Source organism: Myotis nattereri (genome assembly GCF_964212035.1).
Source record: "Myotis nattereri genome assembly, chromosome: 1".
Lineage (NCBI taxonomy): Eukaryota > Metazoa > Chordata > Mammalia > Chiroptera > Vespertilionidae > Myotis > Myotis nattereri.
In genome coordinates, this window is record NC_138075.1 from 220,668,961 (window position 1) to 220,694,275 (window position 25,315).

A 25,315-nucleotide genomic window follows, 5' to 3' on the forward strand; every position below is an offset into this window, starting at 1 on the left:
TGCAACTCCCAGGACTGATGGTAGACTTCCTGACATGAGAGTTATTTTGTTGGTACAGAAAGGAAAGCCCCAGCATCCACAGCGGGCTGACACCCATCCCCTTCCACCATTACTATAATGTCAAGAATCTCTTTGGCTTTAGTATATTAGCATAGAAGCATGTTAGCAGAGTGAGGAAAAATCCTGGCTCAGAGACTAATATGAGGCAGGTATATTTTAGTGGTAAAACTGCTAATAGGCTTTTGTCTCTTTTAGTTACAGTTGTGTCCTTAGTGCCAAGCAGAGGAATTGATATATTGTGGGTTATTTGAGTCTGGGGTCTAATGCCTTCTTTCCTCTTCAATTATGGGAAGATAGACCACATGTTAGTAAACATCCCTAAATCTATAAATAATGCTACCAATTCTTCACCCTGTTGTAAATTTTTAATGAGGTTATGTATGACAAAAGTTGACTTACTGTTATATTATTACTAGAGGCCCGGTGCATGAATTCATGTACCAGTAGGGTCCCTTGGCCTGGCCTGCGGGATCAGGCTGAAACAAGCTCTCCGACATCCCCTGATGGGACCTGGATTGCGAGAGGGTGCAAGCCAGGCTGAGGGAACCCACCGGTGTACTATTGGGGCTAGGGAGGGATGCGGGATGTTGGTTGACTGGGGAGGGACTTCAGGAGGGCTCCAGTATGTGTCCAGCCCATCTCACTCAGTACCGATTGGCTGGATCCCAGCAGCAAGCTAACCTACTGGTCAGAGTATCTGCCTCCTGGTGGTCAGTGCATATCATAGCAAGTGGATGAGCGGCCTTAGCATATTATTAGCATATTATGCTTTTTTTAAAATTTTTATCCTCACCTAAGGATATTTTCCCATTGATTTTTAAGGAGAGTAGAAGAGAGAGGGAAAGACAAAGAGAAACATCAATGTGAGAGAAACACATTGATTGGGTGCCTCCTGCACAAGCCATGACCAGGGGAGGAGCCTGCAACCAAGGTACCCTCAACCAGAATCAAACCCAGGACCATTCAATCCACAGGCCAGTGCTCTATCCACTGAGCCAAACCAGCTAGTGCAGCATATTATGCTTTGATTGGTTGAATGGATGACTGGGTACTTAGCATATTAGGCTTTTATTATATAGGATTATTACTACGACAACTACTACTATCTGCACTAATAAAAGAGAAAGATGCAAATCGACTGTACCTTCATTACGTCCCACAGCCAATCAGGAGTGAGTATGTAAATTAACCCGACAAAGGTGGTGGGTTAATTTGCATACACAGGTGCTGAGTGACCAGGGGCAGGACAGCTGCACAGGTCCCGGGATGGTTGTCCTTAGGACCCAGGCTATTCTGAGCCTGTAGTCCCACACGTAGACCCAGTGCGGCCGGGGTCCCAGAACAACTCCGGCCACTTGGGGCCTACACATGCAGGTGCCGAGCGGCCGGGAATGGGGCGGGAACATCCCTGGGACCCAGGCACTCTGAGCTGGTGTGTGTGCAAGTGTCCGAGGGTGGGGCAGGAATGGCCCCCGCAGCGAGTGAGCAGAGAGCAGGGCCCTGCTTACCCCTGGCCGTGGCAGCAAGAGGCAAGTGGTCCCTCGCAAGGCCCCCATAGACAACAGACACCAGGACCCCACAGAAAGCAGACACCAGGGCCTCCACAGAGAGCAGACAGCAGGGCCTGTGGTGGCATCAAGCAGGCAGGTCCTCAGCAGAGAACCATGGGGAGCAGGCCTAAGCTGTCAGTAGGACATCCCCTGAGGGCTCCCAGATTGGAGAGGGGACCCACCCCCCCATGAATTTCATGCACCAGGCCCCTAGTCTACACTAATAAAAGAGAAAAATGGTAATTGGTGTATGATGCTACCCTTTTCATTGGCTAATCAGGGCTATATGCAAATTAACTGCCAACAAGATGGCAGTTAATTTGCATATGTAGGCACAATGCAGGGAAGCGAAAGGGAAAGCAAGAAGAAGCCCCCTGCCACTGACAGTGATCGGAAACCCAGGGGGGAGCTAAGAGCTGGGGGGCAGGGCTGCCTTTGCCCTGCCCCCCAGCCATGATCGGAGAATCAGGTGCCTTTTCCGCCCTGGCCAGTAATAGCAGGAGTAGGGGTGGAGCCAGCAATGGGAGCTGGGCACGGTTGAAGCTGGCAGTCCCAGGAGCTAGGGGTCCCTTGCCTGGGCCTAAAGGGAGCCCACGATTGCGGGGCCGCTGCAGCTGCGGGTCCCCGCTGCCCGGGCCGGACGCCTCAGCCAGAGGCATCCTGCAGGGGCAGGGGCGGAGCCTGCGTGATTGCGGCACCCCCCGCTGCCACTGCAGGTCCCCGCTGCCCGGGCCGGACGCCTAGGCCAGAGGCGTTAGGCCTGGGCAGGGGTGGAGCCTGCAACCGCGGGGAGCTGGGGGTCCCCTGCCCAGGCCTGATGCCTGGGCCAGAGGCATCAGGCCTGGTTGGGGGGCGCAGCCGGGGATTGGGGGAATATGATGGTCCCCTTGCCCAGGCCTGAAGCCTGGGTCAGAGGCATCAGGCTTGGGTGGGGGGTGGAGCAAGCGATCAGAGGGAGATGGGGGTCCCTGCCCAGGCATGATTCCTGGGCCAGAGGCCTCAGGCCTGGGCAGGGGTCAGAGCCAGTGATCGGGGGGAGATCGGTGTCCCCTGTCCAAGCCTGACACCTCTGGTGGAGGCGTCAGGCCTGGGCAAGGGGCCGATCAGGCGATCGGAGGGTGATGGGGGTCTACGCCTCTGGCCAAGGCATCAGGCCTGGGCAAGGGGCAGAGCCAGCAATCGGAGGGGTCTGGGGGTCCCCTGCCCAGGCCTGACGCCTGGGCCAGAGGCATCAGGCCTGGGCTGGGGGCAGAACCAGTGATGGGGGGAAATTAGGGTTCCCTGCCCAGGCCGGACACCTCTGTCAGAGGCGTCAGGCCTGGGCAAGGGGCCGATCCTGTGATTGGAGGGTGATGGGGGTCAACGCCTGAGGGCTCCCAGTATGTGAGAGGGGGCAGGCTGGGCTGAGGGACACTCCCCCCCCCCCCACACACACACCCAGTGCACGAATTTCGTGCACCGGGCCCCTAGTTTATATATATATAAAAAACCAGGGGCCGTGACAACCAAAAGAACCAGATGACTGAACAGCAGACTGCATGGGGTGACCAGACTGGCAGGGGGGGACAGTGAGGGGTGACCAGGCCGTTAGGCAGTGGTGGTTAGGGGTGATCAGGCCAGCAGTGGGGGCAGTTAGGGGCAAACAGGTCAGCAGGGGCAGGGCAGTTAGGGGCAATCAGGCAGGCAGGCAGGCAGGTGAGCAGTTAGGAGCTAGCAGTCCTGGATTGTGAGAGGGATGTCCCACTGCCAGCAGCTGGACATCCCCCGAGGGGTCCTGGATTGGAGAAGGTGCAGGCTGGGCTGAGGGAACTCCCTCCCATGCATGAATTTCATGCACTGGGCCTCTATTATTTGTAATTATCCTAGCCTGACCAAAGATGATCCTATTTGCACTTTTAGTCTTAACTTCCATTCCCCTATTTAGTAGTTATCTTGATGGTGGTGCAGGAGGCAAAAATATGTTTTCAAAAGATGAAATTAGGTGTCTAAAGCAGCCACTGTTCTGGACCAAGCAGGAAGTTTGAGTATGAATTTTCAAAGGCAACAGGAGGCTGAACATGTTAAGATGGTCTAACCCAGTGGTTGGCAAACTGCAGCTCGCGAGCCACATGTGGCTCTTTGGCCCCTTGAGTGTGGCCACGAAGTTTCAATTGCACTGTACGTGCGCTCCCGCACGTGGTGTTTTGTGGAAGAGCCACACTCAAGGAGCCGCAGTTTGCCGACTACTGGTCTAACCTCACTGAGGCTCTTGTTTCTGAAGCTGTGGCTGGGATGGTGGAGATTTATAATACTCTTCTTCAATCATCAATCATATTTTCATTAAAGTCTAGTCATTTCTTTGAGAGCATATACTCTTAATGGGGGAAGTGTTTTGCTTGTGCGTTCTTAAGTGTGATAAAGGAGTCATTAACTTGACTATTTGAGCATGCAGATTTAGTGCACATATTTATTTTGTGGATAAAACAAAGTCCGCTTTCCTTTGATGTTTAACTAGTAGTGTAACGTGATACAATTTGAAAGTAGCTTTTTGTACTAAACAACTTTGACTATAAGAAAATCCCTATTTTCATTATATAGAATGGATTTTATGAATGCTTACTAAACACATATTTTATGATGCTCCCAATGTTGGATCATTTAAATATACATATATTTTATTGATTTTTTTTGGAGGGAAACAAGAGCTTTTTAAATTTTAGATCACTGGCTTTTGGAAATTTTATATGGAAAATAATGTTACTATAAAATGCAGTGTATATTTTGAAATTCTTAACTCACACTAAATATTTTACTATTGCAGTTACTGCTAGTCATTTGAAATTTTGAGAAACCTACAATAGAATAATAATTTTACTGAGTTTATTCTTAAAAGGTGATAGAATAATGGCAAATATATTGTGTAGCTTTATTTATTGTTTAAACAGTTGTCCATCTAAAGAATTATCATCAGATAATATTGTCTATGGCTATTTCAAAATCTCAACCAATCACATCTTTCTGACTTCATTTCAATGTATTTTAGCTTCAGTTCTTTCCAAGAGTATTAGGTTTAATGTCATTCATACACTTCCTATGAATATTATATTCCCTATAAATCAATTTTTTTGAACCAGAGGCAGAAGGGGGAAGTCCTAAAATCCCGTTTTTTCCCTAAGCATTTGATTTCTTGCTGACCCCCACGTTGGCTTAGCTTTTTGCAAATGTTGCTAATAGTAACTGAATAATAAGAGATTTGGAATTTCTATTTACTCTAGTCTCTTCTATGATGGTGGCTTATTTAGAGTTAGAAAGTGAGACCCCACTGTTTGTTACATTATTATCACTAATTCTCACTGATACTTTAATTGCTTTAATTTCTGTTCTGAATGTGGAGTCTGGGATGTGTGCCAAAAGTTCTTTCTTTGAAAATAATAATAAAAAATGCATCCAGGTTTTGATTTTGCAAACATGTCCCTTGTTTAATGGTTCACTGCATGAAATGTTAGTGAATTATATGTTTTGTTATCTTCAATTTTACTGTAAATTCTAACTATAGAGGCCTTGTTGGAAAAAAATATTGAGGTGACTAGTGATAATTCAATAAGAGCTAAATGAAACATTTTCAAAAATTACTTTCCCCAATTTGTATTTTAAATTATATATATATATATATTTTTTAGTTCTTGCTAATATATTGCCTCATAGTGAATAGCAAGTTCAACATGAGGATGAAGCTTCCAGTCTATATATTTGATTTTCCCATTGACAGAGGATAAGCTCTTGTGTTAATTAATATTTATCTTTGTTTATTTTAAAATAGAAACTTTATCATAAAAATGTATTTCACAAGCAGTGAAAATGTGTAAGTGTGGAGTTGTCAACCTTATATACTTAGTAAGTTATATAAAGTGATTTCAAAAGAAATAACGTCATATTTACATCTCACTTTCCCAAGAAAAAGTGTTTCTGAAAATCTCTCTTAATTAGACTGTATAGTATCATATCTAGACTTCATGGATTTGGGGGCTCTTTTGGGAATTGTTTTAAACCAAGGACAGGAGAAAAATTACAGATTAGACTTAGGAACCATTTTCAGAACCACATCTTTAAGGCAGAATAAGTGCTTTTTAATATAATTTCAATAAGGTATATTTTCTATATCATATAATTCACCCATTGCAAGTATACAATTGAATAATTTTTAAGTAAATTTATAAGTTGTGCAACCATCACAGTAAATAAGTGTTAGAACCTTTTTATCACCCCAATAAACTTCATGTCCCTTCGGCTTCCCACATCATAACATCTATTATTTGCCTCTATAGGTTTGCCTTTTCTGGATACTTCATATAAAATTAATAATATATGTTCTCTTTTGTTTGGCTTCTTTTACTCAGTACAAGGTTTTTGAGGTTTGTTCATGGTATAGTATGTGTCAGAGGTTTTTTCTTTCTTTTTTTTATTGCTAAATAGTATGCCATTGCATGGAAATACCACTTTGTCTAACACATCATTTTAGAGATATTTAAGCTGTTTCTAATTTTTGTCTATTATGAATAGGGTTGTTAAGAACATTTGCGTGCAAGTCTTTATGTGGATATATATTTTCATTTTTCTTGGACCAATACCTAAGAGTGGGATTCCTGATTTATATGGCAAATATATGTTTATCTTTTTAAGAAACTCTCAAACTGTTTTCTAAAGTGGCCACACCATTTTATTTTGCCACTAGCAATGTATGAAGGGGTCTCATTTCTCACATTCATTTATTATTGTATGTGAATTTTATTATAGCCATTCTAGTCAATATGAAATGGCATCGAATTGTGATTTTGATTTGTATTTCCTAATGACTAGTGATGTTGGGCACCTTTCCTTATACTTGTTAGCCACTTTTATAATCTTCAAATGTACTGGTATATTCAAGTCTTATGCCTACTTTTGTTGGGTTGTTTACTTTCTTAATATTGAGGTATTAACATTCTCTGTATATTCAAGATATCAGCCCTTTACCAGATATAAATTTTAAGAAGTCCATTCTTCTATTCTGTTGCTTATTTTTTAATTTCATAAATAATGTATTTTGAAGCACAGATGCAATGAATTTTAATGAGATCAAATTTATCATTTTAAACAACTGTGTATTCTGTGATTTGGGTATCATATCTAACAAATTTTTGCTTACCCCAGGGTCTTAAAATTTTTCTCCTGTATCAGATTTCTATGACTTGTACCAAATTTCCACAAATTTAGTGGCTTAAAACTGCATAAATTTATTATATTAACGTTTTGTAATTCTAAATTCGGAAATGTGTCTAAAAGCCAGGTGTTGGCAGGGCAGTGTTCCTTCTGAAGTTTCCAGGGGAGAATATATTAGCTTGTCTTTTCCAGCTTTTAGAAGTTGCCTATATTCCATTGCTTGTGGCCCTCTTCCTAAATTTTGAAAGCCACAATCATCAGGTTCTCACATTACATCTCTCTGTTCTAACTCTATCTCCTCCATCTTGCTCTCTCCTCTGCTTTTAAACTTCCAGTGGTTCCATTGGGCCTTCCTGGATAGCTGAGAATAAATGTCTTTATTTTAAGGTCAGGTGATTAGCAACCTTGATTCCATCTGCAAAGTTAATACCTCCTTGTCTCATACCTGAGCATATTTATAGGTTCTTGGGTGTAGGAAATTGACATCTCTGGGGCCATTATTATGCCTACCACTTGGGTTATACTTTCTGTGTCATATCTAAAAACTTGTTGCCTAACCCAAGATCCAGAAGATATTCTCCTATGTTATCTTCCAAATGTTGTATTATTTTAGCTCTTATATTTAAGTCTATAATAAATTTTGAGTTAATTTTTATGTGTAGTGTGAGATAGGAGTCTAAGTTCATATTATAATGAATGCACAATGGTCCCCTCACTATTTCTTAAAATGTTAATTGTTCCCATAATTAATGTTCTTGATATCTTTGTCAATAACCAATTAACTATAAACATAAGGTTTTATTTCTAGATTTTCAGTTTTGTTCCACTGATGTGCATATTTATTCTTTTGCCAATACCATTCTCTCTTTATAACTATAGCTTTACATTAAGTTTAAAATTAGTAAGTGAAATTCTCCTAGTTTTGTTCTGTTATTCCTAGACATTTTTTTTTGCTATTTCAGGCTTTTATAATGTCATATACATTTTTGGACTAATTTCCATCTTATGTAAAACACTGTTGGCATTTTAATAGGGTTTGTATTGAATCTATATATCAACTGAGAATAATCGTCATGTTAACAATACTGAATCTTTGAATCCATGAATATGAAATGATTCAATTAGGTAGATATTCTTTAATTAAGTTTCTTAACATCATTCTATTTCCATCTTAGTAGCTTATTCATTTTTTTTGCTATTATGAAAGGAACTACAGAATAAATAAACTTTTGATAAAATAAAAGACTAAAAAAATTCAAAATATGAAGTTGCATTTAACTAAATGAAGGTGTCTATGCATCCATAGAGATGCTTTTTAAGTAGTTTGAGCAGTTAATTGGTTACCTATATAGTGTGAAAATAATTAAAGCTTCTATAGTCCAGCAATTAAAGACTATGTTCTGCAAGAATTGGTGAAACTTGAGAAAAGAGTTTTATATTTAAGAAAAAAATCAGGACGTTAAAGCATACTACATTTCCCTCTTGGATACTCATTATGCACTTAGCATATTAAAGGCTCAGAAGCCCATTGTGGTTTGCTTAGCCATGTTTTTGTACATTTATTAATATCATAAGGAACTCTAGTGTACTCTAGAACATAATTTAGGAAATTCTGGGTTAGCAGTGTATAGTTTACACAGCTCTCTCACACGCATGATAATTGACGATTACTTGTGAGAGCAGATGTGGCTATTGTCATAACACAAAGAACAACTAATCCAAAGCAAGTATCTGGTGATTGCTGGAGCCAGGGCCTCCCTCCATCCAGGCCTACCACTTCCAAATACCATGCACTCTGAGAGAAAGCTGGTTCTTGGCTATAGTATCAATCAATGAGGTAATGAAGGAGAAGTCACTAACTGAAATGTATATATCCTGGATCAGCAGAATATTTTTGAAAATGAGTCATCAGGTACTTTTTGTTCTGTTTGTTTATTTACATTAAATCTGTTCTCAGATCAAACTTGCTAAAACAGAACATGCTAACATTTGGAACTAGAGAACTGATAAACATTAAAATGGACAATCATCTACATATATTGACATAAGTCCAATAAATTTAGTGAAGCATTATAGAATTAGGAAGGAGATATTTGCCCTTTAAAAATAGTAACCACTTTATTTAGTTCATTAATTTCCTGCATATTCATGCAGTGCCTGCTGTGTGCCAGGCATTGTTGTAGGAGCTTGGATTATTATTGAGCAAAAACAAAATCCCTTCCTGTAGAGCATACATTTTCATAATAAACAAATCATTAACTAAAAAGTAAATATAACAAGTCAAATACATTCTATGTGTAAAGGAAATAAGTGCTGGGGGTAAAAATAGGAAGTCGAACAGGGTGTAGGGGAAGAGGATGTCACAGAAAGCATAGGTATGAAATTAACAATGGCAGAATGACAGATAATAGATAGAGACATATCTATTTTATGTGTATATTTTAATCCATATCTGATGCCATGCAGATACTTATTACTAAGGAGAAGGTGAACAGGTTTAAATTATTTAAAGTTTGAAAAAGATGTTGCCACAATAGTGTCACAGTTATTTGAAAAAATAATAATATTTCCCTTTACCTCAGGTATGTCTAGCGGGTAACATTTTTTTTTCTTTTCAAATTCAGATGTTGAAGGCAGTGGTATTGTGTATTTTGTTGTGCTTTCTCCTTTTATTTAATCAATGGAATTTGACAGGATGTTTGGGTTTATGGATATTGTGTGTTAATTCCTGAGGTGATACTAGGAAACTAAGCATGATTTTTTAATTCTTTTAAATATCAGTGTTTCCTCAAAAGATAAAACCTAAGGCAATAGGATAGTAGCTCTCAAGAGCATCAAGTTAAGAAAAACTCATGAACCCCATGAATCCAATGTCATGGACAGAGAAAATAAAGTATACAATGAGAAATAAGAGAAATAACTGCCTTTCTGATGTTCAATCTGGTCTTTTTTTTATTTTTCCATATGAGAAAAATGTGTTTTATTTTAGAACATAAAATTTAGGTCACGTAGAGTATTAAAATATAATAGCTTGCTTTATTCTAAGGACTAAAGTAATGAGATAGATTAGTTGGCCCACTTCAATATGTTGGTTCTTGGACTTTTACATATTAAAATTCTCCCTTATAAGGTGCTGTTGTTCATGGGTAAATATAATAAAATGAAAAAATCATGTAACAAAATAAAAATTGAGTTGCATCCCCAAATAATATTTGCCTCATCTAGTTCTTCATCCATTCATCCATTCATTCATTCTTTTATTATAGATTTATCTGTTGAGAACTTAATCTATGCTAGACTCAGTATAAAGTGCTGAAATTAAAATATGACGAAAGCATGGTCATCTATAATAATAAAAGCATAATATGCTAATTAGACCGGATGTCCTTCCTGACGAAGTTGGGGCTGCGAGTCAAGCTGGGGTCCCAGGTGCCTGCTGGCGGCTGGAGGGAGGCCTGAGTCCCGGGTGCCAGGGTGAAGCGGGTGCCAGCAGCTGGGTGAAGGAAGGGCTACTCTTGCCCAAATTTCATGCATCGGGCCTCTAATAATGATATAGATATGTGTTATGGACTGAATGTTTGTTTTCCTTCAACATTCATGTTGAAAAACCTGACTCCCACTGCAACTGTATTTGGAGATAGGGCCTCTGAATAGGTAATTAAAGGTTAAATGAATGTGGTCATAAAGGTGAGGTCTTTATTTGATAGGGCTGGTGCCCTTAAAAGAAGAAGAAAATTCACTGAAGCACTCTCTGCCATGTGAGGACACAGGGAAAAATTGGTCACCTGCAAACCAAAGAGAGAAGCCTTGGCAGAAACCACCTCTGATGGCTCCTTAATCCTGGAGATCTAGCTTCCAGGACTGAGAGGAGATACGTTTCTAAGTCTCTCCGTCTGTGGCATTTAGTTATGGCTTCCCAAATGGACCAATACAATGTGCGAACTGAATATTACTATCCATTGTAGTGAGTTCCATGACAGAAGTCTGCAGGAGAGGAAGTGGATGATGCAAATGCTTCGGGAAGGAGAAGACATTTGAACTGCTTCTTAAAGGGTGGGTAGGGATTTACTAGGTAGTGGTCATAGCTTTGCAACTGTGAAAAGTTCTTGGCATTTGCTGAATGCTTGCTTCCTATTACAAAGCTCTTCCTTCTAAACCTTTCTCTCAGAACATCCCTGTACTCGATGGATAGCCTTGGTGAGCGATATTAATTGATTTGCATGGATGTTGCTGCTCCCCACCGACTCCGCCATTCTAGGCTTGTTTCAGTTCTCCATTCCTCTAACCTCAATTCATGGTTCCTGTGTTCTCTTTAGCATCCTGTTAGTTTCTGTGGATGTGTCTTAGGGAATGGGGTTTTAAAGCCTCTTTTAAAATCTCCAATTGGATGCCAATATGGAAACAGCACCACTTTAGGCAGAAAATAAGGGCACAAAAGCAAATGCTGGTGCCATAAGCATTCTTGGAAATAGTGGCTCAGAAACATCCCCTTTTGGTCATTTTCTGCCAAAATAATAAGTGGCAGCCTGTCCGTGTTAATATCTTACTTAGTGCTTCTACTGCTTACAGGAGTGAGGAATGTTTAGCCCTAGGGCCACATAGGCCTGCGAAATCATTGGGTCTGGCCCTGCCAAGGCATTAGGGGTGAGTTAGTTAAATGTTTGACCAAATATAGCAGGCCAGTTTTTAAGTTGATAATTTTGTATGGCCCGTGAATGGTGTTATAAATATCTAAATGGCCCTTGGCAGAAAAAAAGTTTCCCCCATCCCCGGACAACACATTATAAATATTCATGTCTACCTCATCCATTGGACTGTGAGCTTCATTGTGCATATGATATTTCATTTCTTCCCTTTCTACTGCTGGCTCTCATTCACTCATTCCCTCCATCAGTCATTCATTCACCTAATATATCTGTACTTAGTGCCTACAGTGTACAGCAGGGGTCCTCAAACTATGGCCCGTGGGCCACATGCAAACACAAATATCGTATTTGTTCCCGTTTTGTTTTTTTACTTCAAAATAAGATATGTGCAGTGAGGAATTTGTTCATGTTTTTTTTTTTAAACTATAGTCCGGCCCTCCACCGGTCTGAGGGACAGTGAACTGGCCCCTGTTTAAAAAGTTTGAGGACCCCTGGTATACAGTCACTGTCCAGGCACTAGTGGTGCAGCAGTGAATGCGGCTTTTGAAGTGCTTGTTCTCAACAAGGTGGTTGTGCATTAGAAGTAAGGGGGGTGTGGCGGGGGGGTGGCAGTCAGGAAACAAGGAAACAAATGGTCAAGGTGATTTCCCTGATTAGGGTTCTGAAGGAAATAAACTATGATATTGGGGAAAGAAACTGAGGACAATGACGGGTAAAGTTGAAGTCTAAGGACAAGAAGGGGAAGCCAAAACTGTGAAGCTGAGTGAGGAGAGCACGCAGAGGAGGGGCTCCAGGTAAACAGCATAGCAAGTGCAAAGGCCTTGGGGCAGGAAAGTAATTTTATTGAAACCTCAAGGAATATCAGCATGGCAAGTCCAGGTGCTTGTAGTGGACAGGGAAAGTCACCTTGGGCCTTATGGGTCGTTCAGATTTGCTAAAGTGGGAAGCTATTAAGGGACTTTAACCAAAGAAAAAAATGTCTATGTTTATATTTGATTGAAATTATACTTTTAAAACAATCACTCTGCCTTCTGTGCAAAAACCAGGTTGCAAGTGGGCATTTACAGAAGCATGGAAGCCAGTTAGGAACTTCTTGCGATAGTCCTGGCAAAGTGAAGAGGACCTCAGACCAAGTTAGGAGCCAGGCAGGAAAGGAACAGAGCACATTCAAGATACGCTTTTGGAGATAAAAATGAATGATTAGGTCATGGATTGGATGTGAGGAATCAGGAAAATGGGAGATTTAGGGATGACGTCTAAGTTTATTGTCTTTGAGCAACTAGACGGGTGATGGTGCCATTTAACATGGTAGGAAAGAGAGAAAGGAATGGTTCTTTTTGGGGTCACATTAAGTTTGAAATGACTTAGATATTTTGGTAGAAATATCCAGGAAACAAAGGGTGATAGGAGAATGAAGGTCAGGGGGAATTTCCAAGTTGGATATAGACTAGAGGTGCTATTAAAAGCCAGGGAAGGGATATGGTTTAATGGAAAAGAGGGAAGACCGGGATGGAAAGGGGCCCAGATTGAAGCCTGGTCTATATGCTGAAGATGGAGAGATAGAAACAGAGGACACAGTGCAGAGACAGAGGGCAGCGGGCAGAAGTGCAAGAGAAAATCCCGAGGAGAGTGTGACCACACTGAGGAGGGCGTGGCCAGATGTGATGAATGCTGGGGATAGCCCCAGTGGGAATGCTGTTGTTGACCTTCCGAGAGGGGTTCCATGGTAGTTTCTTCATATTGTTAATCTGAAACCTCTGCAAGCTACCTACACCTGACCTACCCTTCTCTAAGGATAGCCACAAAATCTGGTCTTTATGATGGTATTATGGTCGATTCAGCTATCCGTGCAACCTGAAATACAATTTTTAAAATTTACTGGGGAGCCCTAACCGGTTTGGCTCAGTGGATAGAGCGTCGGCCTGTGGACTGAATGGTCCCGGGTTCGATTCTGGCCAAGGGCATGTGCCTTGGTTGCGGGCACATCCCCGGTGGGGGGTGTGCGGGAGGCAGCTGGTCGATGTTTCTCTCTCATCGATGTTTCTGGCTCTCTGTCCCTCTCCCTTCCTCTCTGTAAAAAATCAATAAAATATATATTTAAAAAAAATAAAAAAAAATAAAAAAAATAAAATTTACTGGGGAAAAATCAGGCCTAGTGATATTGGTCTGCAGGATATATTTTGTGGTTGTTGGGTAATTTTATAATTCATCATCCTCTAAATCAGTGGTTCTCAACCTTCTGGCCCTTTAAATACAGTTCCTCATGTTGTGACTCAACCATAAAATTATTTTCGTTGCTACTTCATAACTGTAATGTTGCTACTCTTATGAATCATAATGTAAATATCTGATATGCAGGATGGTCTTAGCCGACCCCCGTGAAAGGGTCATTTGACCGCCAAAGGGGTCGCGACCCACAGGTTGAGAACCGCTGCTCTAAATAAAAGAATGATTGCAATTTGGCACTCACTTTGAGATCCCATTGTCATGAATAGCAGGTTGTGAGGATGTAAAGAAAATGTGTTGGAATAATCAACGTGTATTCTTCACCATAGTTTTTTTCTGTTTCTTCAACCGGATCTGAAGAATAGCTTTCTATTGACCAACCTGGTTAGTTTCAAGAAGCCAGAAAGAGAGAGAAAGTGGGTTTTACAGCTTCTCCTCAAGCACCTGGCAGCTTATGCTTATGCGGTGAGCACGATTACCTTTGAGCATGAAGGAGGAGGAATAATAACACTGCTTTAAAGTGACTAGCTCAAATAGTTTCATTCCTTTCTTCCTGTCCTGGGACATGCGTGTTTGTCTTTCCTCTTTATCTTATCTTGTTTATTTTCCTTTATCCTTAGTTTATTCAAAGTCCATGCATAGCTGAGCCAAGGCTTGGTTTGGAAGCTGAGTGAAGATTCAACCACAGAGCACTATTTTAATGGGGACTTGTGGAAAGTTCCTTATGTTTTTATGCTTTCCTTTCCATCTTGGGGACGCCTAAAAATAACTTGCAGGTGGGCAACTCAGTTCAGAGCCAAACTCTACCTCTGTTCTTTATTACATTATTTGTTGCATTTTTAGAAAGTTTTACAGCTGATACTGAAGTTTTTGATTATTTTTTTTTCTGGATCCGTAATTTTCCGGAGTTATTTTATAGGCCTCTATAAAGTCCATAATCTTGTTTTTATTATAATTTTAGTTTTGGTAAATGAACAATGGAGTGGAATGTGGACATGGGGCCAAATGCTATTTTTTTCTCCCACAGCGAAATGGTCCCTGGTTGTTACTTGATCCTGACGTTGAACTTCAAAGGTTCAGGTCTCTTTCAGGCAATGTGGACAGCAGAGATTCTCTCTGCAGAAAGGATGTAAAGGAAAGCAGTTGATCCCACCAGACAGTGCAATGTTAAATTATCTGTAAAAAGAGGTGTTTTGTTTTTTGTTGTTGAACAATTCAGAAGCTGCACAGACATCTGCATTCACAAATTTGCAGTGTCTGGTACTGCCCCTGGCAGGTTTCTTACAGCCTAATTCCAATTTGGGGGACTGTTTGTTGTGCCTGCAACTATTATGCCTTGTAAATGCCTGTTTAAACAAATGCATTTACCCTGTGTATTAGATCCAGTGTTGCTGGGCAGCTCCAGAGGAGACCTTTAATACTAAATAATTAGGACCATAAACTCCTCAATGGACGATTATCATGCCGTCCATGGAGAAGCATGACTACCAGCTCATTATGATTAATCTGGGGGAGCAATGTGGTTATAATTAATTTCCACTCAATTCTGTTTCCTATAGCGGGGAATGCAAACATCTGCTTGCACTTAGGGAAGACTTACTACCCTTAGGATCGTCGTCATCTAAATCACAAAAATTACTGATATTGTGCTTAAAATTAAAGAACACTTGCAGTGCACCTGAGGGGCACGGAGAGCATTGGGTTTGGGTCAGGACACGAGGTATAGTTCAGGGCACAAGCGTTATGTCTCTTCTGAGTAATTTCAAATCTTTTGCATCAGGATCTTGATCTTGACATTCAGGCGTTTGAACTAAGTGATGTCTCTATTCCCTTCTTCCTCCAAATATTTGAGGCAATATAAAACTGTCTCTTCTTTTTTAAAAGATAATGTTTAGCTTTACAAATAAGACATGGTCTCAATATGAGATAAAATAAATGATGCAACACAAATAAACATGTCTCTTTTGACCTACCCTGTGTTTGTTTATTTCAGACTCACCCCTGAAGAAAGCATATCTTTAATTTAATGTGTATGCTTCTCATTATTTTATGTGTATTGTATGTGAATATATACTTTTCTTTAATGATAAAACTGTATGTATTTTCAAACTGCTGCATAGCATTTTTCTTATAAATGTACCATAGCATTCAACCATTATTCTATGGAAGGATTTTCATGTTTTTATCTTTTTAATGAATTATTATTTAAAGTCCTCTTTGCACACACATGTAAGTAATTCTACATGGGAAAACTAACAGGTGACGTTGTTGCATGAGAGGGAATGCACATATAAGCAACCTACCAGGTATTGTCAAAAATACCTCTAAGAAGTGGCAGTCCATATTATACAATTCTTTATATTATGTGAGTGTTTAAAGTGTTGCCAATATGAGGGTCAAAATGTGCTATATTGTCATTTTCATTATTAATAGTGAAAAGGGGCTTCTTATTATTATTGGCTTTTTACATTTCTGATAATATTCTTTGCCCAAACTTTCTATTTTAAAACATTAACCTATATAAGGTTTTTATATATTCTAGATACCAATCACATTTCTTTTGTATATTGGACATCTTCCCCCAATTTGCCACTTTCTCTTTACCTTTGCTTATAGTGATTTTTATGTTATGTTTTGCCAAATGTGATTTTTCACTTTAAAAGTTACCATAATGGATGTTGACACTTTTTATCTAGAAAGAGAGCCTGTTGTGCAGAAGTCAGTAGTCCATAGATTTATAGAGTGCCTACTCTGTGCACGGTTCTCTAACAGAAATAATAAATGAAGGATGGTAATTTACATGAAAAGAATAATATTTGACTTTCTTAATATATAACATTTGACTATATACCCTGCTTATGTACTCTTAAATGTTCGATAGAGAGGCAAAATAAGACTTTGTTTCTTTTGACTGTAAAAAAGAATCAGCATATCTACTAAGACATTTGAAAATAAAAATCTCCTGTAATCCCATCGTCCAGCAATAGATGCATTTAACATCTTGATATGAATCTTTTTGTCTATGCAAACACAAAGAGCAAGTATAGTTTCAATAGAGGAATATTGTTGTCATTTGTTTGACCCCAGATTGTAGAATCATAAAATGCTAGGGAAGGATGGTCTGTATACCATTCCACAGTCTGCAGAAATCTCCTTTGCTAAGACATCTCCAGTGAAGGAAAGACCACTGCTTCCCAAGTATTGTCCCACCTTCCACCCTTTCCTCATCCCTGCTGCTCTTCCTCCCTCCTGCCTTTGCTCCTTTCATTTTTCCCTCTTTCCCTTTGGTAGCTATCATATTAGAATAGACCTTCTGTGCATCCTGAAACCTGTCTCCCTCTAACTTTTACTCTTTGCTTCTTTTTGCCTTCATTATATTTGGATGTATTTGCTGATGAAGCACATGTGTGGCATTGAGAATACTACTTGGGCATATGCACATGTAATCTGTACTCGGGCTAGGTGTGTGGACTGTGTAGCTAAGGGTTATATCCAAAGGGTGTGAGGGGACAAGAAACTGTTCCCAAGTTTCTGTCTCACTTAGGCCCTCCGCCCTCTGTACCCAGGAGCCCCCTGGCTTACCTTCTTTCTAGTGCTATGTTATTATTAACAGGAATCTCTTCTGCTGAGAACTCAGACCCTTGTGCCACCCCTTGTCTGGCTCCATTCTCTGTGTTCTTCAGTTCCTGGCCACATGTCAGACCCTTTAGAAAGTATCGTCTGAGCTTAACCTCTTTCCTGACCAAATCTGAGCTAGATGGTGCCACTGTCCTGGCTCATATTGCACTGCTTTGGGTTTCCTTATTGATTTGTAGATACGCTTCCCCTTAGTCTAAAGGCGCCTTCCATTGCTATCCTTGGCACCTTGCACTGCTCAGAGTATACCATAATAAATATTTGTTGAAAGTACAAAGAATGATAGAAAGCATAAGCAAAATCTTATTACTCTCCAGTCTTCCTTACAAAGTACCCTGTTTATTCAGCTAGGTTCTTTTTCCTTTCTGTATTCCAAGATGCCCCCCATCACTTGTTTTCTGCCCTTTTTAATGAAAATCAATCTCACTTCTGCTTTATCTATGTCTATCTTTTTAGCTCCCCCTGCCCCTCCTCCGCCCCCCCCCCCCCCACACACACACACATTATCTTCAGGATACAGCACAGTGAGTGAACACAGAACTTTTCTACTGTGGGACATTGTTACTCCCTGTACATGAATATTTTTTCCTCTGTTATATTTATTAAAAATACATGTGTCTATCTATCATCTATCTATCAGATATGCTAGGAACAAAATGGTTCACAGTTAATATTTTATGAGCTTGGATTTTGCATTATTTGTATGGTTTTCATTTTGTTTGGGTTTTCTAAATTGCTCACAATGAAAATGTAATCTTTTTATGCAGAGAAAAATAGTTAAATTATTTAGACCATGAATTATTATATTTGGCGATGAGGATGTCCTTAGTGTCCCTCTAGGAAAAATTTTGGGGAATAGTGAAGGAAAAAATAAGATTTCAAGGAGCTAAAGATTCTATGTTTAACACTTAAAAATCGGAAACTTTCAAAACTTCTTACTCTAATGAGATGAACTTCAATTCAACTTTAAGTAGTACAGTATGTTTTTAATTTTAGGGTCATTCTAATGAATAATTGGTCCTCAAATGAGTTGCATTTAATTGCCCAGAGAATGGATATAATACTTACTTTTTCTTTCTCTGTGTAATGAGGAACTTAATGTAAGTATCCGCCATTCCAGGTGCAGGCTCAGGGGTAGTCGTAGCCACAGGACTGAGGTCTGTGGGGCCTAGAGGGAATGGCCGTATTAAAATACTCTGCACTTTATCAAGTTTTTTGGATTACTTCAATTTCTATGAAATTAGTTCCTTCTTTCCCTTGACTGTTTAGAATATTTGGAAAATACATGTTCAAGGTCCTTCACTCTGGGACCCTTGGGAGACAAGGGGGCAGCATAGATGGGGATGATATATGCTTGTGAGTCAGGAAAGCATCAAAGTTGGATTACCAGCCACACCATTTTCCTGCTGTGTCCTTGAGCATATAAATCCCCTCATTTCTCCAAGTCTAAATGGGTTCTTATGAAGGTCATGACATAATTCGTATTTGGTATCTGTGGGTGTTAGTAACATTTCTCTTGTTTCCTCCTCTGCCGCTAGACTTCCATTTTAAATAAATGCTTCATATTCTTGTGCGAAGTCCTTGGTCTCCTTAAAGAAGCTAATGAAAGCTATGGATTCTATCTAAGAAAACACACACTTGTTCAAATGTTGACATATTCTTTCAGACCATTCCTGGGCCTCCATGAAACACTTCCATGGGCCTATGCCGTAATAAACATTGCTTTACATTTTTAATCTCAGTTCAGTTCCATTTTTCCTTTTATGGACTCTCCCATGGGATTCAAATTTCAGAGCCTTTTCCAAGAACTGATGGCGACTGGGAAGGGTAACATGTATCACCATCCACCCAGCACACACAACATACACAGCAGTTGCCAATAAGCAGACATGTCTATGCAGGGACCGAGACCAGCGTGGCCTTTCTCTTCTTCTCATTAATTATTTGGGCTCACTTGTTCTACGCAACCGTTATTTATCTCCAGGAAGCAAAGGAGGGTCAAACTCTAGATGATCAGGTGCTCTGATGTCTCACAGCCTGAATTAGCATACTGCTTTGGATGGCTACTTCTATAATCAAAGGGATGTTAAAAAGGTAATTCATCAAATCCCTACATTTAAACTCATTTTCTTTCTATTCAGTGTGCTGCAATCTGAAGAGTTGAACAGAAACAAGCACAGCACATCTGGCTTTGGTTTTGGTTTGATTTTGGCCTGGGGAGCTTTCTCTGGCTGCCAGGGTCCTATTTGCTTTGCCTGAAGTGTAGGGACCATAACACCCTCAATGAGGGTGGAAGCTGGTGTGCTGGTGCCCAGCTCTCTCTCCCCTAAGGTGAGATGACCCAGAGGCCTGTGCCATGGGTTGGTTCTCAGAGTGTCCTCAGCTGAGTTATGCTCTGGTTGCCTCAGTAGAAGCTGGCTTGGTAAAGCACCCTGATTGCCCTATTTCTTCTCCTGTCTCTCTTTCCGCCTAATACTCACTGTTTTCTTCACTTCAAAAATTACTTGAAAGTGAATCCTCTGTCAGAGTCGGCTTCTGGAAGAACCCAGACTACATTATTTAACACACTCAAGCTTTTGCTTCTCACTTATTGGAAGAGATTGAGCATCCCTGGTTGCCACCCACTAAATGCCTGTTGTTATCCCCAGGCATTGTAACAACAGAGCACCTGCCCACGCATCCACATATCTCCCAAGTCAAAAATCACAGTTCTACCAGGTAAAATATTGGATTTTAGTTTAAAATGTGTTCTTGAATAATTGATTTAAGCTTATAATTTTGTGTTAAAAGGAACAAGATAATTTTATCAGGTTTTGCAAATGATTTTGTAAGGTTTACTATAATTTAAACTTTAATATATTTATGCTTCTAATGTATTAGGTTTATAAGAATTGGTTGAGTTCCTGGGGAGGTTTTCTGTTATCCAGATAATTAAAATGCATATAAAATAAAAGCAAATATATTAAAGCTATAAATGCTGCTTAAAATACTTACAGTGATTTAATTAACTAAGCTATAAAATTGCCTTTAAAAGTCAGACTTAAAATTTACTGGATTTATAAATAGCATCACAATTTTGCAAATTAAATCTAAATGCTTTGTAAAAAAAAGAAAAGAAACACAAGCCTCTCAATTTGTAACTTTAGTAAAGTCAATATTAATTTAAAAATTGTAGTAACCCTAAATTTCTTTTCTGTGCAGTAACTTAAAACAAAGCAAAGACTTTACATTAATAGTGTTTAATAAGTCACACACTTTATTCCTAAAGCTCACTGAGAATCTCTGTTCTATTTTTATTAAACTTAAGGATGTGAAAAAGCATCCCTCTAATCCCACCTTTCCCATGAACTCTGACTTGATATCTCTAGCTTTTATTTATTCTCTTTACATTTGAACTTCCGCTCTACTCAATAGTCTAATATTTTTATCACAATCTAGTTTCTAATGCTATTCTATTTTTCCCCACAGAATATAGTGTGGTTTTTCAACTGGATTGATAGTTCTTTCCTAGTTTCATCCTTCCTTTCTTTTGAATCACCCAAGAGTTCCCTGCAAATCTAGTCTACCCTCTCTCATTTTGCAGCTACAGAGATAGTTCTTGACTAGCTCCAGTCTACCTCTCTTTATTAACACAGTGTTCCCTTTAAGTAACTGGCCTTAAGCCAGTTGGCCCATGACCTTGCCCCAGCTAGTCTCAGGGTCCCATTTAACATTGTGCAGCACTCAGCATAATGCAGTGGCCTTGACTATATTTTTACAATTTCCTCTTGCCACAATAATGTTGTGCCTCAGTGGCTTGAATAAATACTCATTTATCACAGCTCATGAGTTTAAGGATCAGCTTCAAAGTGGGTCCAGTGTCCATTGGGCTCATTTGTGTATCTTCTATCAGCTGTGGGTTAAGTAGGCTGATCTTGGCTGGGATCTTTTACAAGATTGAGAGTCAAGGGGCTGTTGGCTAGTTTAGCAGAACTTTGGGTGGAATAATGCTGCTTTCCCCACAGTATCTCTCATATAGCTCCAGGCAACTTCTAAGACAAGCTGGGGCATGGTATCTTAGCAATCACAGAAAAGGAAGAAAGGAAGTGACAGACACACGTACTTTGTCAAGCCTCTGTATATGTTAAATTTGCTAAGATCCTGTTTGCCCAAGTCATATGGCCAAGCCCCAGTGAAGGGATATGGAAATAGTCTTGATTGAGAAGAACTGTGAGGCCACAGGGCAAAGGATGAAGATACAGGGAGAGGGCAGAATTGGGCCATCAGTGCACTAAGTCACAATCAACACAAAGATCAGGACACCTGCTAGTAATTATTAGACTTTGACCCTCCTGTGTTTCTGGATGAAATGGAATACATTTGTAAAGCCTGAGACTCCTGCAGATATTTGTGCACAAATGAGGAAAAGAGTCCAAGAGAACAGTCTGAGTGAGTAGAACTATGGAGACATAACAGTGAATCATAGCTTTCTCTCTAGGACTGAATCCTGTTCTGTTTGAATGCCTTTAGTAATTTCAAGCATTGCATCCATTTATTTTTTTGGTCCAGTTTGAAATCATTGTTTTTTTGTTAACTTGGAGAGTTTTAACTTATACCACCTCATAATCCTAACAGGATTTGAATGGGAGCCTGGTACAGTGATTTTGAAACCTGGAATCCTGTCTCCCCCTTCCCCTCACTCAAGGTTCTGATTCAGTGATTCTTGAGCAAGACCACTCATTTTAATAAGCTTCTCATAGTCCAGCCAGTGTGACTCACTGGTTGAGCATTGACCCAGGAATGAAGAGGTCGCTGGTTCAATTCCCAGTCAGGGCACATGCCCGGGTTTCTGGCTCTATCCCCAGCGAGGGGATGCAGGGGGCAGTCAATTGATGTTTCTCTCTCATCAATGTTTCTATCTCTCTATCCCTCTCCCTTCTTATCTCTCTAAAAAAATAAAATAAATCCATTTAAAAAAAAAGCTCCTTATAGGTTCCACTGCATTGCCCAGCCAGTGATCTACTGTTCTAGGTACTTGTGTATGATGGGTACTAATTTAAGAGGTTTTGGGTCATCCTTATAAAAGTACTAGAGGACTGACACGATCACAAATCCTGAATTCTAAAAGAAAAAAATCCTTACACAATCTCTTTGAAAACATTCTGTCACGGTCAGCCAAGTGAATTAATTTGCCACACACACACACACACACACACACACACTCTCTCTCTCTCTCTCTCTCTCTCTCTCTCTCTCTCTCTCTCTCTCTCTCTCACACACACACTCACATGTCCTGTATTCAAATTCTGCATACTTCACATCCAAGATATCTTAACATTTTGGAATAAGGGTTATCATTCTGTGAAAGCAATGCAAACTTTTATTGCTAACACAATTAAAAAATGATTGCGTGTGTGCATTTCTGTGTGTGTTTGTATAAAAGAAGGCTTAAAAAGTGTTTTAAGGGAACTTCAAAATAGAAGTTCCTGAACAAACTTTGTAGGCAGATAGTGTCTGAAATTTAGCTTGCAGACTTGTGAATTGATACAGAAGCTTGTTAACAAATCCAGTGCACTTAGAGGAGCAATATATTAGGAACTTCCTCTGGCAGAGAGATCCTCTTGCATTTCCAAGTTTAAATAAACTGATGGCTCTCTGGAGGTTTTGTTCAACACTTAGATATTTATCATCCTTATAGCATATACTAAATACATGATTTCTATTTGCTCCTTCAGGTGAAAAAATGCATTGAATGGACAACAGAGCTATCAATGGGATTTCAGACTAGCTTCACTGATGTCAATTTCTAGTTATGCAAAAGTCACTCATATGATGCTAAGGTCTTATACATTTCCCATGGTGCATGATTTAGAGTTATATTTTGGATGGAATATATGTAGAACATGGAGCCATATTTTTCTGGGGAGAGTATTTGGCTATTTTTTTCTTAGTACAATAGTTGCTTATAATTTCTGAATTTGAACTGCAGTTCATGGTGTTCCAAATTTCAGGAAAGGCATCCCTCATTTTATAGAAAATACTTATGGCTGTGTTTACTTCATGTTCCTCAAAGCAATGTGCATAGAGAATATTTGTGTTTCAAAGAAACTTCCCCATTTATTTCCAATGAAACTTCAAAAATGTGTTTTTGGGCAGATGTTGGACCTTAATATGAAATCTAGCCCATTAAAACAATATTAGTATTCCACTCAAAGACAGAGCACTGAAGAATAATTTTATTTAATTTGGTGCAACAGTCAATATCTACTACTTAATGTACTATCTACTAGTCTGTTGAGTTATGAAATTGAATAAGATAAAATTCACACCCACATGAAATTCACCCACTAGTGGAGAAAGGTGAACATTCTGGATGTAAAAGAGATATCATTTTGAGCTAAAAATAAGGCCCTGAAAAAACAGAGAAGGTATCACAATGGAACAACAATTGATTTGATTCTTGAAGGATGAGTAGAAATTAGCACAGCATCTGTTTTCCTGGTTTCATATTTTGTGCTGATTGTAAGAGTAGGGGCAGGAGAGAATAATTTCTTAACATACAATTCAGCAATCACACTCCTTGGTAGTTTTTCATAGGAGTTGAAAATGTTATGTCCACACAAAAACATGCATACAGATGTTTATAGCAGCTTTATTCATAATCTCCCAAACTTGGAAGCAAACAAGATAACCCTCTGTGCATCAATGGATATATAAACTGTGATATATCTACAATAGAATATGAGTCAACACTAAGAAAGAATGAACTATCAAGCCTGAAAAGTCTTGGAGGAACTTTTAGTGCATACAAGGTGGGGTAAAAGTAGGTTTCAGTTGTATGTGAAACACATATTATTATTTATTAATTATTGTTTCCCATATGAACAACTGTAAACCCATTTTTGCCTCACCCTGTATTGTTAAGTGGAAGAAACCAATATGAAAGGGCTACGGTCTGTAGGATTCCAACTATATGACATTCTGGAAAAGGCAAAACTGTAGAGGCAGTAAACAGATCAGTGACTACAAGGGTTTGGGTAGAGTAAGGGATGAATATATGGAGCAGAGAGGAATTTTAAAGCAGTGAAAACACCACATATGGTACTATAATGTGCTTGTGTTCAGTTACCTTTATTTTACTTAATAATGGCCCCAAAGTGCAAGAGTAGTGATGCTGGCAATTTCATTATGCCAAAAAGAAGCTGTAAAGTGCTTTCTTTAGGCAAAAAGATAAAAGTTTTTGACTTAATAAAAAAAATTTAAAAAGTACATGCTGAGGTTGCAAAGTTCTATGGTAAGAACAAATCTATCTCACATTTTCACAAGAAGAGTGAGTACAGTACAATACAGTATTTTGAGAAAGAGAGACCACATTCACATAATGTTTATTATAGTATACTAGAGGCCTAGTGCACAAAATTCATATATGGGTAGGGTCCCTAGCAGCTGCCCGCTGCTGGCCGGGGCCTTCCTTCCATGCCGTCCCCCGGTAGTCAGCACATGTCATAGCAAGTGATCGAACTCCTGGTCGGCCGAACTCCAGAGGGGACACTTTGCATATTAAGCTTTTATATATAGAGATTATTAGTTGTTTTTATTAGTTATTGCTGTTAGTCTCTTATTGTGCCTATTTATAAATTAAATTTTGTCACAGGTGTGTATATAGCAATAAAAAACAAACACAGTATAGCCCTAGCCCATGTGGCTCAGTTGCTTGGGCATTGTCCCATTCACCAAGAGGTTGCAGCTTCGATTCCTGATCAAGAGCTCATGCCAGAGCTGTGGGCTTGATCCCTGGTAGGGGGCATGCAGGAGGCAACTGAGCAATGTTGTGCTCTCACATTGATGTTTCTCTCTCTCTCCTTTTTTCCTCTCTCTCTCTCTCTCTCTAAAAATCAATAAACTATTCTTTAAAAATAAAACAAAACACAAAACCCACACACAAAATATTCAAACATTATATATATATGGATATACAACCATGGTTTTAGATATCCACTGGGTGTCTTGAAATGTGTCCCTTGTGATTAAGGGGGGGGG